Source organism: Marmota marmota, unplaced genomic scaffold, assembly GCF_001458135.2.
Source record: "Marmota marmota marmota unplaced genomic scaffold, marMar, whole genome shotgun sequence".
NCBI classification, from domain to species: Eukaryota; Metazoa; Chordata; class Mammalia; order Rodentia; family Sciuridae; genus Marmota; species Marmota marmota.
This window is the reverse complement of record NW_025999982.1, coordinates 19,885,733-19,896,011: the sequence shown is the minus strand read 5'-3', so window position 1 is coordinate 19,896,011 and position 10,279 is coordinate 19,885,733. Positions and strand designations below refer to the sequence as shown.

The window sequence follows — 10,279 nt, the reverse complement described above, 5'->3', positions numbered from 1 at the left end:
ACTCTGAAAAGAATATGCCATGTATGATGCCTTTAAATAACAAAGCCAGAATTCACTACAATAAATACAACTTTAATGTAAGTTTTTTCAAGAAAAGAGAGGCTGGTAGGTAATTCCTATTAGTTCCTATTATTCCTGAATTGGCAGGGTTCAGGCTCAGGGAAAAAAGGAGGCTTGATAAAGTTTCCAGAGTGCGTCAATCATCAGGCTGAGAACAAAATAAATCATAGCCACTGTTTAAACAGACATGCCAGCATTCAGGTTTATGTGACACTCTTCAGTAACCTAAGGACTATAGATGGTGAGTGAAAATGTTGCTAAACTGACACAAGTCACCTCAATTCTATGAAAAAAATTATTTTTTTACTATATTCTAATATTTCTGAAATATGGAGATACATCTCCTTATTTATGTATATATTTAATCTAGTGTTCTTTCTTTTTTAAAAGTTCCCATAAAAACTGTTATTAAATCAGTGACTCATTTTACCATAATGGCACCTAGGTATTAAGAAATCTGAGTAATCTCAGTTCTCAGGAGCTGAGAAGCCCATCCCACTTAGAATGAATGCAATGCTGAGTGCAATTCTTCTCCCTTGGGGCTTGAGGAGCCCCAAGCACTGTGTGACAGGTAGAGCCCAGGCGTACCTTAGGTTCACCTGCTTGGGTGGCAGTGTGCCCTGGAGTTTGTCCTACCTGCTTTGTGGCAGTCCAATTTCCTGATGTTTCTGGATCCAGGGAGTCCTTAAGGTGGGTGAGGAAGATGTGTCTGTTGGCAGCTCCCAGAGCACCTCTCTGGCTGCCACTGTGCTGCTCTGCTCTGTGCCGTCGGCGCCCACTCACTGATGCTGCCTCCACCAGTCTGCTCCAGCACCCCTGAGGCCCTGTCCACACCTCTGCATCCTTCATTGGCCTGTGAGAACTCGTTACAGCCCAGGGATTCTCACCTGCCTGAACTCTGAAGTTGCTGGGTTAACATCCTCACTACTTGCGCTTTTTTTTTTTTTTTGAGAAAGGAATTAAAATGCTTTAATTAAAAAATCACAAGTGGATGATAAAGAACATAGAAACTGAAAATTTACAAAATGCGTCATGGATCATGGACAGTGTGGAACAGCAGAAAGGAATGATGGATGAATCTGCATTGTTCTGGCTGCTCCTCCTGCCACCTGTCTCCAAGGAAAGCCTGACGTTGATTAGGTACTGAGCCAGGCTAATGCTGGCAGCAGATCCAGTGATGGTAGCCTGCCTATCAGTAGATCCTTCCACTGGGTTTAAAATTTCGATCTGCGCCCCAGACATTTGATGGATCTCATTGATTTTGGCGCCTCTATGCCCAATTATACAGCCAGTCAAGTCATTTGGAACAGTGAGTTCCTGAGAAATAGTCTGAGCAGATGCTTCAAACCTGCACTGAATCCAGTATTGCCATGTGTCATAAGAAAATGAGACTGATGCAACTTGGTCAAATCTGGCTGTAGAGTGGCCTACTGTCCTTGAATGGCATAGGCCTCTAGAGGTGGTCCCTCTAGGTCAGGGTTTAGGCACATGAATGGGGTGGTTTGGGGAAAGCTCGCACTGTCATGCCTGTGTCCTGACCACTTGCAAAGATGATTGGAGACCTTGATGGCTTGGGTCTATACGGGATGGTCACGCCTTCCGGGGGAACCCCAACATGACCACGTGGATCTGTTTGACATACTCAGTGATGGATTGGGGAGTGATGGCCTACTCAGGTGAATTGGGGAGAATTTCCCCTGCTACTTGGATTTGAGCACCTGTACGCTCTGTATTTCTTAATCTTGCAACCATCTTTTCCAATGAGAAAGTCACACTGACTAGCAGGCACCACCAGCCTCAGAGTGACCAGGGGTCTACTGGCAGCTGTGCTATTGGTCATACAGCTGTCCTCTTCCAGTTTGTCAATGATCATAGCAAAGGCTTTGAAGATGGTATTAGCGGGCTCAGTCAAAGTGATGATTCCCTCAGGACAATTCCCTTCTGAGATGTCCATACGTGCACTACTCTCCTCCCGCATCTTCTTAACTGATCCTCCTTTCTTTCCAAGGATACTGCCAACTTCCTTTCCATGCATAAGTAGCTGGATGACACAGGTGAGAGTGACACTTAGTCCACTTTTAATTACACCAGTGTCCATGTCGAGGATTGTTATGGGGAGCTGTATTTTGAGTGTTCCAGTCTTTGATCACTGGTGGGGGTAAAAGTCAAAAACTGCAGGCACTACATGATGAAGGGGGAAAGGGGGAGCAGAGGGGAAGAGAAAGGCAGGGAGATTGGAACCGAACAATGGGGGCAGGCCAGAGGGTGAGTGCCTTCCCACCCCCTGAGGTCAGAGTGCAGAGGGGAAAGGGGGTGAAGGGATGGAGGAGAAAGAGAAAGGGGAAAAGCAACCCGGAGCAGGTGGAGGGCGGCTGGGCGGGAGGGGGTACAGCTGCAGCTGCTGCCTCTGCTGGCCTCCCCTCACCACTTGCTCTTGATCACCAGTTCATCTTTCCTAGAATAGGGCAGGCCCCCTCCTTCTCACACACAGCCCTTCCCAGGTAAGCTCCACTGTAGAGGTGTTCAGGACCAGGTCACAGCCACTCTGGGATGGAAGGCCAGGTTGGTGGGAGGAATGGTGGCTGGGATATGCTATCTTTTGAAGACCCAGGTCTTGAGTCTGGCCATTTTGCCTATTCCTTAGTAGTCACCAAGCTTTGTCCCTCAGATCTCCATTCTCCTCCCTACAGCTTCACTTACAACCAACCTTCCTATCCTCCTCAAGTTCCTAAGCATATCTGTACACACCTGTATCCCAGCCAGGGATGAAAGTTCTAGTTCACTCTCATAGAACGCCTCACCCCAAGAGTTTCAAAAAGCTGAAGAAAGATGGACCACCACTTTACAGGTGGAATAGACTTTGGGACAAACTGCTCAAGTGACCAAACATACCTGACATCCAAGCAGGTGAGCCTAAGCCATACCTGGATTATATCTGTCACCCAGTGCTTAGGGACCTGAAAGATAGAACTGGGCTCTTAGCTTCCAGCAATATTTGTTGAGCCTCCAACATTAGGGTGTGGCAAAGCCCTCTCAGCAATACTTAGAAGAATTCTTCAAATTTCATTGTTTCCCCAACATTCCAAGAAACACACAAACACTTTGGCATTACAGTTGTCATTCTGTCTCTAACATCCATTTTAATCATAGTAGTAGTTTCTATTGGTCCTCTGATAGCAAAAGCTTAGGATAGAGACATAGCCCTATGAACTAAGGTGAATTCTGGGCCTAAGCTGGAGGCCATGGCCCATGCCTGTAATCCCAGCTATGTGGGAGACTGAGGCAAGAGGATAACAAGTTTGAGACTGGTCTGGGCAACTTAGGAGAGAACTTGTCTCAAGATAAAAAGGGTTAGGGATGTAGCTCAGTGGTATAATGCTTGCCTAGCATTCTTGAGCCCTGGGTTCAATCCCCAGTACTGGGAAGAAAATAAAAAATCTGCACCTGAATGTGCTGAATATGGAAACATACCCTGGATGAACAGAGCTTAAAAAGCTGACTTTAAAACTGGGCTCGGTGTTGCATGCCTGTAATCCCAGGGTTTGGAGGCTAAGGCAGGAGGATCAAGAGTTCAAACCCAGCCTCAGCAAAAGTGAGGCATTAAGCAACTCAATGAGACCCTGTTTCTAAATAAAATACAAATGTGTGTGTGTATGTGTGTGTGTGTGTGTGACCGGGAATGTGGCTCAGTAGCCGTGTGCCCCTGAATTCAATCTGTGGTAACCCCTTCCCCCTAACAAAGTGACAACCTCCTTTAGAGATATTTGTCATTTCCCAGAAATCATCAAACCTTGGCACTGTCTGCATCATGAAGTAATTGTATTATAAGCAAAACACTCTTTAAAACTGTCTCTCCCTCTGGCTTCTTTGGTTGAGTCACATTAGCACAACATTGATGAAATGCAAACACTGGGCAGCTGCTTTGGGCTAATGACCCTGAAAGATGTTGCCAAGAAGCCTGCAAAATACTTACCAGGAAGATTGAGATCTCTAACCTCATCTCACAAAATAAAGCAGGTGGGGTGATGACAAATCAGGTGAAAGGAGCAGATAAGGATTGGGAGTGGAGCCCAGATCTGGGGAACCTCATTTGCCACCCACTCAGGAGTTGTGTTATCATCTCAATGAAGCAGAAAGGGATGGGACCAAGTGCCGGAAGACATTGAAGAGAAGGTGTCGCGACCCCTCGCCGGCAAGGGAAAACATGACACAGGATTCTTCTTTCAGCAGTTTATTCAGGCCTTGAGTCATGTATCATCTTCTAGCGCCCGCTGCTTGACACGCCCAAGCACAGCTTAATAAAGCCTCCAGCATACCAATCTTAAGCTGCCACGTGGACCTTTCTCATAGGGTGGTAAGGGATTGCGCGCCAATTCTCCATATTAGGAGTTGTTTATCACAGGCCACAGTGGAAGCCGGCGCCATCTTCTAATGGCGGCCATGGTCTAATTAGAACGGCTCACCACAAGAAGGGAGAAAAACTCTTTCCTCTATCCTCAAGTTCTGTAACTTGGGCCCTGGAAATTAAACTGACGAAATAAATATTAACAGGGGAAAAAAAAAGAAGGTACATATGGCACACTTCAAGGAAATGAAATGAAATGGAACCCCAAAGAGTTGGTCAGAACTGGAGGCCTATATACCATTTTAACAAAGGGAGATAAATTTGTGGAAAAGTGACAAGGCAAAGAAACAGGGTTTTGAGCTTCTGGGAGCAGTACATTGTAAGAGGGTAAATATTTGAGGGAAGCTAAAGGAAGATAAGAGTGATGTTACTAAGGTTTGCTGTATAGACATCCCTAGTAACTAAGGGTCATTCTTCCCTTCTTAGAAGAAGAGAGGGAAAGGAGAATCCTTCACAAAGGGATTTGTATGCCCTGTTTTTAAGCAAATAAGGGACAGGAAGAGTGCTTTTTTTCTGTAGTCTGCTTTTTCATAGTTGCCTTCAGCTCAAAATAATCCTTTTGCCAAAGTGGCATATCCTGATCCCCTTCAATTTTGTATAATGCATCGATAGTCTCTTTTCTGCTAGATGGAAACAATTTGAGGGCAGGGACCAGTTAGCTGTCTTGCTCAGCATTTGATCTCTAGTACCTAGTGCAGTGCCTGACTTATTTGTTTGAAATGCAAATTAATGGATGGTTGTTTTTTAACTTTGAGCCTTAGTTTTCTTATCTTTAAAGTGAGATAATGGGGCTGGGATGTGGCTCAAGCGGTAGCGCGCTCGCCTGGCATGCGTGCGGCCCGGGTTCGATCCTCAGCACCACATACAAACAAAGATTGTTGTGTCCACCAAATACTAAAAAATAAATATTAAAAAATTCTCTCTCTCTCTACCTCTATCTCTCTCACTCTCTCTTTAAAAAAAAATAAATAAAAATAAATTGAGATAATGGATCTTATCTTAGCATCTGAATAGATCCCCTTCTACATTGACTTACTCTCCAGCAGAGCTTTTCATAGTGGCCCTGAGAATGAAACTGGACAATTTCTTGTTTTGAAAGAAATAGTACAAGGGTAGAAATGCCTTTTCTTTTTAATTTTCTCTTCTTAATTAGCACGTAATAATTGTGTAGCACACAAGGACCAGGCCAGATGCAAACTTCGCAGATCATCTCAGCTTTTTATTCAGGATCAAAGTTTCATGCAGGAACAGGGTGATGCCTCTGATGGACCCACTTTCCTGGTAGAAAATGAGCCACTGGCCAAAGGGGAAATTTGTGCTTATATAGGTTATACTGAGAGGTAACCTAATTATTGCCAGAGCATGTCTAATGGAGGGTCTGGGGTCAGTGGTCAGTGGACCAGACTGAGGATCTGGCATCAGTGGTCAGTATTTATCTCTTTCCCTCTGGGGTCTCATTATACTATCACTGAGAAAGGATTTATTTTGGGAAGGGTCAATACTTTGGCTTCTTCCCAGAGACTGCCTGTCTAGGCTTGGATGCTTATTTCCTCCCCAGGGCTTGTCTTGTCACTGGAAAGAATGTATTGGAAAAGGATCGATGTTATCAATCAATAGCTTTATTTTTTACTCACTTTTCCCAGGCCGCAGTATTCTGATGTTTTTCATTTTCCATATCCAACAAATTGTACCCATTTGTAGGGTACAGTGTGACAATTTTACATATATACAATGTATTAAACATGTCTTTTCTTGACTTAATTGGTAGCCCTTCCTCATTTGAGTGAGGAAATATGGCAAGCTTTGGCAGAGTAGATCAAGACATATCACAGCAAATTATCAATGAGCCTTTTCTCATTTTGTCCACTCCCTGACCACTGTTTTCCAGGGAGTTTGAAATGTGTGGATGTACATACAGGCACATCCCACTCATCTTCCTTCTGCTGAGGAAATTGTACCAGAGTAGGGCATGGCTGGAGCAGCAAATGTCACACTCCAAATGCTGCATTCACAGAGGCAGGAAGGATAAGACATATCAGAGGCACAGCTTTGAAAGGTGTGGGAGGCCATCCTCGCATGTGATTTGAGTTACCTCCCTGGCTGGGTGAGAGGCGCTTAGACACAGCTGTGTTAAAAGCCTTCCCCACCCTTTCCCAGGTCCAAGGGCTTGTCCGTGCAGAGGCGTGCCTGGCCACTGACCTGAAGATCCAATCATCGTCCTTGACCTTGGGATGCTGCCCCCTTAACCTTCATTGGATGGGATTTTCCCTGGAATTTTTTGTTCCCCAATAAAAGCTCACTCCCTGGCGTGCTCTCCCTCTCTCACTAGTCTCTTCTGTAAACCTCGCCACCGCATTAGGTGGCTGGAGGCGGGAGCTAGGAGAAGCCATCTCAGAGCTGGTTATTTAAGGTAATGAGAGTCTGTCTCTTTAATTTAAAACTCCCTAGTAATTTCTTATGAACCAAACCTTCTTTCATGAAGCTCGCACTGGTCACGTGGCAGAGAAAGGGAGTTTTCAAAAAATGTGGTCTTGAGACATCTCGTTGATGTTTTCAGAACACTTCAAATGGTAGTGGCAGATCTGCTGCTCAGTGGGGAAAAGTTCTTAGAGTTGGATTTAGCTGTCCTGGATCTCATCTAGAGCTGGCCCATGCCTTGTCCTAGTGAAGCCGGAATTAGACAGGCAGTCAGTCTAGATAGGTAAATCAAGTCAGGTCGGATCAAGGAGACCAATTTTGAGTGAGTCCAGCAAGTTGGAGACTGTCCCCTGAGGGATTGAAATGTTAATTCCTTCAGAGCCCTTCCTCTATCCTTATCAAACACCTCCCCCTGCTTCAACCTGTTGCCAAGGTAACCGGTCCCAGGAATTGCCCCTCCCTACAGGGAGTTATAAAGTTGTTGATTAATGTGTCCTGGGCTGCTCCATCCTGCCCTTCCCCCTTCTGACCACCTGTTTCCCACCTTTTGGCCAACCCACTGAGCATTCCTGGGCCTAGTCATGTAGGCTGGAAGGAGAAAGATAAGGGGAAGAGGGCAGGAGAACAAAGGAAGCCTAGGACACATAAAAAGGTAGAACACCTCGCTTCTTGGGATACCATGATACCAGCTATGGCCCCCTTCTTCCTCCCGGGAGAAGTCCATGTTACACTTTTTGAATAAGCCCTGCTTTATATGCTTGCCTTAGGTGCTTCTCTAATGTTCAAACTTCAACATGTGAGGGAGCAGGACTTGTCACCGATAACTGGTGGAACATTATTGAAAGCCACACTTCTCTGGGCCTCAGTTTCCCTCTTTAATCTAAATGTCTCTAGGTCCTCTGTTTAAAAAAAAAAACAAAAAACCAACTTTTTTTTTTTGTCCCTAGGGCCTCTCTTGACACTGATATTTTAGGATGGTAATGGCAGCACTAATCTGGATTTGCCAGATCTAGGTGCCATTTCTTCAGGGCATCTTCACCTGTTTCCAGCCATCTGGGCTGCTTTTGGTGGTGGTAAGAAAATGGTAAGATGGGGCTGGATCTTGCTTTAGAACCTCTGGCCATAGAGTCAGGCCTGGTATTGGATATTTCTGGATCAGCCAAAGGACAGAGAATGGAAGCTGGTAGACATGACCAAACTCAAATGTGTGCAAACCTACCTGAAGGAAGACTTGATGTATGAGATGATGCCTACAACCATGAGTACTAAGCTGCTGGGACTGTGTTCAGGCCAATGCCTGCCTGGTGATACTGCCTTGTAAAAAACTCTGAGCTCATAACCTACATTAAGACCCCTAGGAATGGAGGCATAGAGGTTGAGCAGTGCTGATGGAGCCCAGGAAATCATGGCTGTGCTAGGCAGAATAAGAGTCCTGAAGAGATGTTCATGTCCTAACCCCTAGAGCCTGTGACATAACCACATGTGGCAAAAGGGTCATTCGTAGATTGACTAAGTTGTGGATTTTACAGTAGGGAAAAACACCATGGATTATTCAAGTGGACCCAAATAAATTGCATGGGAAAGGGGAAACTTTCTCAGCTGTGGTTAGATAGGTAGCTCCGATTAGGCAAATATGGCCAGAGAATCAACATTGCTGGCATTGCAGATGGACGAGGGGGCTATGAGCCAAGGAATGCAGGCAGCCTCTTGAAACTGGAAGGGGAAAGGATTCTCTCCTAGAGCCTCCAGAAAGGAACATACCTTGCAGACACCTAGATCGTAGCCCATCCAGAGTCATGTAAAACTCTGACTTTGAAAAGTACACAATGATCAATTTGAGTTGCTTTAAGTCATTAAGTTTGTGGTAATTTGTTGTAGCAGCAATAAAAAACTAAAAGAATGACTGAGAATGAAATTAACCAGGAGACAAGGATTATTGCCAAGGAATTTTCATGAAGAATATTGAAACTTTGGGCTGGAAATTACCTTTAACATTTCTTTTCGAAAATTTTTATCAACACATGTTAATTGTGTATCTTGATGAATTTGGTATATTTCGATACATACACAGAGTGTGCATTGGTCATATCCAATCACCCCTTTCCACCCCTCTTTCCCTAATCTTCTCAGTCCCTATTGGTCACTATGCTATTTTCAGGTTGACATTTTCAGTTTCCATATATGAAACAGAACATGCAGTACTTGTCTTTCTGTGTCTGGCTTAATTCACTTAACATAATGTCTTCCATTTCCATTCATTATATTGCAAATGACAGGATTTCTTCTTCATTTTTATTCTAATTAGTATATATGACAGCAGAATGTATTTTGACACATCTTACATAAATGGAGTATAACTTCTCATTCTTCTGGTTGTACATTATGTGGTAGAGAGGAGGCCATGGACGCCTTCGCTTCACTGTGAAGGTTAACTGTGATGGTCTGGATTGTAAGTAAGAACATATTTAGGGCTGGGGATGTGGCTCAAGTGGTATCGCGCTCGCCTGGCATGCATGCGGCCCAGGTTCGATCCTCAGCACCACATACAAACAAAGATGTTGTGTCCGCCGAAAACTAAAAAATAAATATTAAAAAAAAAAGTAAGAACATATTTATTGAACATCTGTTAGAATCATGCTCTGCACTAGGTGCTCTGAGTTCTTGCACTCTGATTCAATTTATGATACACCACAGCACACAGCTCTCTGCATATCACAGGGCTCCAAAGAGATCCTCCTCTAGATCACATGGAGATGCAGCACCAATGGGGTGTGAAGAAGAAACAGGCAGGAGAGGAAACCTTTCTTCTAGCCTTACTCTCACACTTTAAGAAGGTACAAATCATAAGGCAAGGGGACGATCTCTCTTGGTAATTGTCCACATTAACTTGGGATTGTAGGTCCAAGCACAGTAGAAATCAGACATTAATCAGACTAAAATCAGGAGCAACTAATGAAGCCAGAATTAGATAAGCAGTCAGTATAGACAGGTAAATCGAGTCAGGTCGGATCAAGGAGGCCAATTTGAGTGAGTCCAGAAAGTTGGAGAGGGATTGAAATGCTAATGCCTTCAGAGCCCTTCCTCTACCCTTATCAAGATAACCAGCCCTTACTCCAACAGGTTACCTGTTGTTAAGGTAACCTGTCCCAGGTATTGTCCCTCCTTTTAGAGAGTTGTTAATTATGCCCCCTTCCTACTCAGATCTCCTTGGCCCCTCTGGCTCATCTGCTTCTCACCTTTTGGCCATCCCACCAGCATCTCCTGGACCTTGTCAGGAAGGAGAGAGATAAGGGGAAGAGCAGGAGAACAAAGGAAGCCTGGGACATATACAAAGGCAAAACACCCTCACTTCTTGGGATACCAGCATACCAGCTATGGCCCCCTTCTCCCTCTCCA

The 10,279-nt window shown here is 44.6% G+C and overlaps 1 pseudogene; it reads right to left on the bottom strand.

Moving 5' to 3' along the window:
- Nucleotides 1–1,041: 1,041 nt before the first annotated feature.
- LOC107143672 lies at nt 1,042–2,185 on the bottom strand (annotated as a pseudogene).
- Nucleotides 2,186–10,279: the final 8,094 nt, after the last annotated feature.